The following is a 6000-nucleotide window of genomic DNA, read 5'->3' as shown; positions in this document are numbered from 1 at the left end:
GATAATGCTGGAGAGTTTATGTTGCAGTCTCTCGACGATTATTGCATGTTTGTTGGGATTGAAGTTGAACATCTAGTACCCATGTTCACTCCCAAAACGGCTAGGCATAAGCGTTCCTTAAACGCCATCAAGCGAAAGTTCAAACCTTAGTGATGTGGACCAAGTTGCTGGTATCTTCCTGGGGCTATTGTATCCAGCCATGTTGGTTTGCTTGAGGCCTACTGCTAACCAATCCTATGAACCATTACAGTTGGTTACTAAGTATGAGTTTGACATCTCGCACTTACGTGTGTCTACGTGCGTAATTTACATGCCAATAGGGCCACCACTACTTACTCAAATGGGTTCTCATAAAAGAATGAGAATCTATGTTGGTTATGATTTGTTAGTGTTTGTGTGTTTTTTATATGTATTTCAATGGAGGACCTGTGCTGAGAACTAGAAAATGGTTGAGAGGAAGATGATGGAATATGTTTTGTTAATTTCTCACAATATGCATGCATACATTTTGTTACCGTTATACATGGAAGGAAGGGTGATCCTTCACTCTCTAACACACAATACAATCTCAACCATTCATTGGTATCATCCTATGAGATACTGCCACTTGTCTTATTCTATTACTTAAGCTAGATACATCATTGAGCAGCCATGTGGACTATGATCCAATGGCTCACATTCAAACTGAAATATAAAGCATGTAAATTGATCTCTGCCGCCAATCTTCAGCTGAAGGGTTACACTCCAACATGATTCACCATCAATTATTCGTTATTTAAAGTCATTGATATACGATCTTTTTACCGTACGTTTTGTAGTTTATCACTTTGATGAGATAGTCTTCCCGTCATCAAGGAAAGATAATAACGTTAACGTTGATAAGCTCATATTTATATATATTTTATATCAAATTCACTTGTCTTTTCTTAGTTAGTTCCTTATATTTTTGAGTTATTTACTTTGTTTTTGTGTTTTGTAGGATTTGTCAAGTAAAGAAAAGAAAAATAACACAAGTGGAATTTTAAGTAATAAATTCGTCAAAACTGCCTGTGCAGGTCAGCTGACTTTGGAAGCAAGTTGCGGACATCTCAGAATGAATTAGAGAACGAGCCTTATATTCTTGGAAAGCTACGGATGTCTTTTTTTTTTTGAGCATTTCGCGGATTGTTAATATCATTTTTCTAGAAGAAGTTATGGCCGTTTTAACACTAAAAGGTTCCCAAGAGGCTGAGCAGTTTGTAACTGACAAGAAAGCATTGATAGCAATAAATCCAATAATTCTAGCAGCCAAAACTGATGCAATCAAGAACAAACCAGCTGACAGGAAATGGAATTAAAGATGAGGATTAAGAGGGAGTAATTGGCATAAAGGCTACCCAAGGAGTTACAATTGTTTTACATTTCCTCTCACTTATTGTCATCACTAAATGGCTATTAGTGGGTGAGTTAAGGAGAAGAAAATGAGGCAGCAAGAATTGGTTTAAAAGTAGCATTGGGGAAGGAAGTAAGGAGGAGGAGAGCCTTAGTCGATTTCTTTCGGTTCTATTTTCTCAAACTCATGTCTATCTTTTGTTTTAACTTAAGGATTGTGTAACTAAATTTTTAGTAGTTAGGGGCTGTTTGAAGCCCCGAATATGATTACAAGTTTGTTATGACATTTCGTTTGAATTACTTTTATGAATGGATGAAAATTGGTTCACTACTTGTCTCATTGATAAATTCTTTATATGTTTTCTACGGATGCATACTTAGTAAGCATATCTAGGATTCTAATGCTATGAATATGTATGTGCCTGCTCTTGTCGAATGAGGACCTACATATGTTCTAGGGTAGTACTTGTTAATTGCGATTAACATATGAATCAATTTCTAGGATAAGTGAGACAAAGCTAGTACTTACGATGCCTTGTGATGACTCAAACTCTTTTCGTTCTTAATGATTTCTACTTGTTAAATCTATGAACACACCATTCTACATTGCATGTTAGGAACTAAGTTAAGTTGAAAACGTCATTCTCTTAACATACTACATAAGAAAGAGTAATAGGTTGAGTTCTAACATTAAGCCAACTTGAGCATCTTCATCCGAAAATAGAAGGAATTTGAATGAAACATAACATGTTTGCATGATTATTTGGTGGTAGATAGAAATTCCCCTAACTCGTTTTTTTTAATTTGTGAACTACTTAAAATCTGTTTCTATTCTGTTTTTGTTCGATTTAATTTAAATAGCAAATCAACTCCAAAAATTCCAAAAATTTGTATGAGTGTAGCTCTGTGTGTCTAGTATTTGCATATAAAATTTCGTAGACTTTAGATAACTGTAAGTCGGTCTAACAATTATTTTTCGGTGGCTGGTTAGTAGGAACAACAGCCCAGTTTTTGTGACATTTTAAGTAATTAGATAAAACAATCTTCTGTAGGAAAGACCCTTATTTTCATATGCTACAATTGACAAATCTTATTGTTAATAAGGAAAATTAATAGGACATTTGTATGCTACATTGTGGTGTGCTTTTAATCTTATCAAACGTTCCTAAAAAAATGATTGTCGTGGATTAACCTCACTATATCCCATTTAGATCCCTACACTGCCCATTCTGAAACTGAAGTTCGTTGTAATAGATGATTTCTGCTACCTTATCAATTTGGTAGTTTTCGAAAAACTGAATATGTAGCTAATGAACATGGTAATTGCGTATCTTTATGGAATCTTGCATGGGACTCAACTGAGCCACACCTACACTTAATATTTTCACACTCCTACTTCTATGAAGACTCGGTTGAACCAACCTTGTCTTGGGCTATAAACCTGCTGGCTTGAGGGATATTTACTAGGCTAAGGATTGTGGCCTTTTCAACTTGGGTCAACACATTCTTAACCTAAGTTGTTATTTCAAGCCAAACACAAATACAAAATCGAGCCTTTTCAACTCGGGCCTTGTTATCCAAAATGGTCCCTGAGATTTGCATAACTCCTTATTTTGGTTCCTAAGATTTGAAATCGATAGAATTGGTCCCTGAGTTTGTCCACCATCAATCATTTTAATCCTTCTGTGAAAAATTTTCATTAAATAAGGATAAAATGACAAAATATTCTTCATTTTTGTTAAATCATTTTGGTCTATTGTTTATTAAATTGAGGGTAATTTTGTCATTTTAATCTTTATTTAACATAACTATTTACAGAATGACCACAATGATTGATAGTGGACAATCTCAGGGACCACTTGTATTGATTTCAAATCTCAGGGATCAAAATAAGGAGTTATGCAAATCTCATGAACCATTTTAACTAAAAACCTTCTTCTTTTTTCTTTCTTTCTTTCTTTTTTCTTTTTTTTTTTTTAATGAGAATGCATTTTTTTTAAATGCAAAATCAAATAGCAAAAAAAAAACGGGAGCTGTACTTGCAAACTGCTAATTGTTTATGTCGTTTTAATTTTACTAGCCTTCATGCACACGCGTGCAGAAAGCATTTTTTGAATCACGGCATGCTATGCGCGACTTACACGTTTTAATGCCTAGACTGGAGCGACAACAAAAAAGCCTCTTAACTATTTATGCCTAATTACAGATGCACACAAAAAAATCTTTGAGTGTTGCAGTCCTATTGGAATAGGAATGTGATTGTGTAAATCCTAGTAGATATGGGAATGTATCTTATATTCTTATTAGGAGTAGATTACCTATTAAATGTTATAATCCTAAGGGGTAAAGAATTAACCTTCCTTACTACTATAAATAAAGGCACAATGGGGTGGAATAACACACACCCACAAATACACATCTCTTTCTTTCTCTCTACTATTGCCGCACCTTTCTCTCTCTCTCTCTCTCTATGGCCTCCATAATTGTTCAGTAAATTATGCCTACAACACATTATCAGCACGCTCTTGACGCTGCGCTAAAGAGAGTTTATTCTTCAATAAGGGGAGTATTACGTTTTAATCATTCAACCATGAAGCATGAAAACATTCCCCATGATGCATGAACCCCCCCCCCCATGTTTATATTTTCCTTCCGATATATATATATATATATATATATTGTATATGTTCATATACTTGTCAATATATATATATATATATATATATTTGTTTCATGCATCACACAATTAAATTGTTATGTGGAATATGTGAGTCAAAGTATAAAATTAAATTAGAAGCAATTCTAGGGTTTCTTAAACCCTACATATGTCGAAAAAAACTTGGGAATGGTATGGCACCACCCCTTGCGGCACAAACTAGGTAGCATTTATCTAGGCTTTGCTGCTCCCACATGGACCTTGACTGTAGCTTTGTTGCGAGCATATACACACCTTAGGCCTTTGGCCTAGTTCGGTTGTCTCAGGCCCGTAGTCCCCAATCATCAAGGAAGCCTGCAGCTTTCCTTTTTGAACCTCCCTCTGCTCTTGGCCCTTGCCAGCAAGCTATCATGCTTGCTGGGTTACTGTCCCGCATGCACTAAGGCTTATAACTTGCTCCGGTATCAGCCCATATACATGGGTTTGGTCCTTGCACGATGCCAGCCCACTATGGTTGGGCTCCCGTGCATTAACAGGCTAGTAAATCTACTGGGCTTTATCCCGTGCCATCCCCGAGGCCCAACCTTGAAACCCAGCTGCGGCTGGGGTTTCTCCCTCACCCCATAACCTGAAGTTCATACCCGAGGTCCTTTTTTGGGCCATGCCTTTTACTCAAGGTAGCCAACCCGAGCCCAATTATCTTTTGGGCAATTTTTTTGACCCACATGCTATTATTTTAGCATTCTAAATAGTATTAACCCTTATGTTAATATTATTTAGCTTCTACAATCGACCCTGTTTTGTCCCGATCTATTAAATTAATTAAAAGTGACCTGCAGTCCATTAATCTGATAATGAATCCAAAATTATTAACCTGAATATCACTTTTGGAAATTAATGATTCAATAATTTATTTTTATACTTTGAACCGTAGACATACTTTCATAGTAACGAAGCTCTCACACTTGAGTTCTCGAAGAACCTCAAATCCACTACACTTAGTTGTATATTGCATTCTGTGTTTATTGTAGGAACCTCTCTTTTATGAACTAAATGTTCATAAACTAAATTGAACCTGTAGTTTCAAATTTAGTGCCTTTGAAACCCGAACTTTTCATAAAATAATACACCCATGAAAACCCGAATTTTTCATGAAAACCATGTCTTAGAACCTGAATGTTCTAACTTTGATGCTTATGGATGATTTATTCCCATAGCACCAATCACAATCTTGTTCCATCCAATTCAATGGATTGTCAAACTGTCACAAGTTCGATTTTCCTGATTTGGATGTTTCTATTAGAAACCACTTTATGTGGGTAAAAGACGTGAATCTCCACTTGGCTATCAAGAAGTTGAAAAAACCATTGTAGCCAACAATGGCAAGGAAGAGCTAATACGCCTCCGCCATGATCTTCATTTGAAGACTTGTGCCCGAAGCACTAAAAATGGAAATACCTCATGAACGAGGATTCTATGGCTCTTTGGCTCGCTTATATGGACTATTTAATCATGAAAGACATTGCCTGAAGCACATCATGATTACGTCTATGAATGAGTACAATTTTGAAGTTTATAAATCCGATCGAATTTTAACTAGAGAATACTTTTCTCGTCCATCATATTTCTTACTCGCCACTGAAGCAACAGTGTAGAAAGATGAAGTTTACCAAATTCTAGGATCTGATTACTACCACAAATGTGAGAGAAAGGTATGGACCCAGTTCGGCTGGAGTCTACCGAATGGCTCGACCCAGTTCGATCAAAGCCTAACTGAATAGTGATGCACTACTTTGATATGGATACATCGAATGGCATACTTTCACCATCCAATTTGGAGTTTGTTTTCACAACATATGATAGAATCAAGGCCTGCCAAGGGGTGGCATCATGGCCGAAGCATGATCCTTGGCACCTAAGACCTAAAACTTTAAGAACAAGGGATAGTTTTCCCAAACCTTAAACCTACAGAA

The sequence above is a fragment of a genome, unplaced genomic scaffold, assembly GCF_019419815.1.
Source record: "Pyrus x bretschneideri cultivar Hongxiangsu unplaced genomic scaffold, Pyrus_bretschneideri_v1 Contig5, whole genome shotgun sequence".
In the NCBI taxonomy this organism is placed as follows: domain Eukaryota; kingdom Viridiplantae; phylum Streptophyta; class Magnoliopsida; order Rosales; family Rosaceae; genus Pyrus; species Pyrus x bretschneideri.
This window is presented reverse-complemented; position numbering follows the sequence as displayed.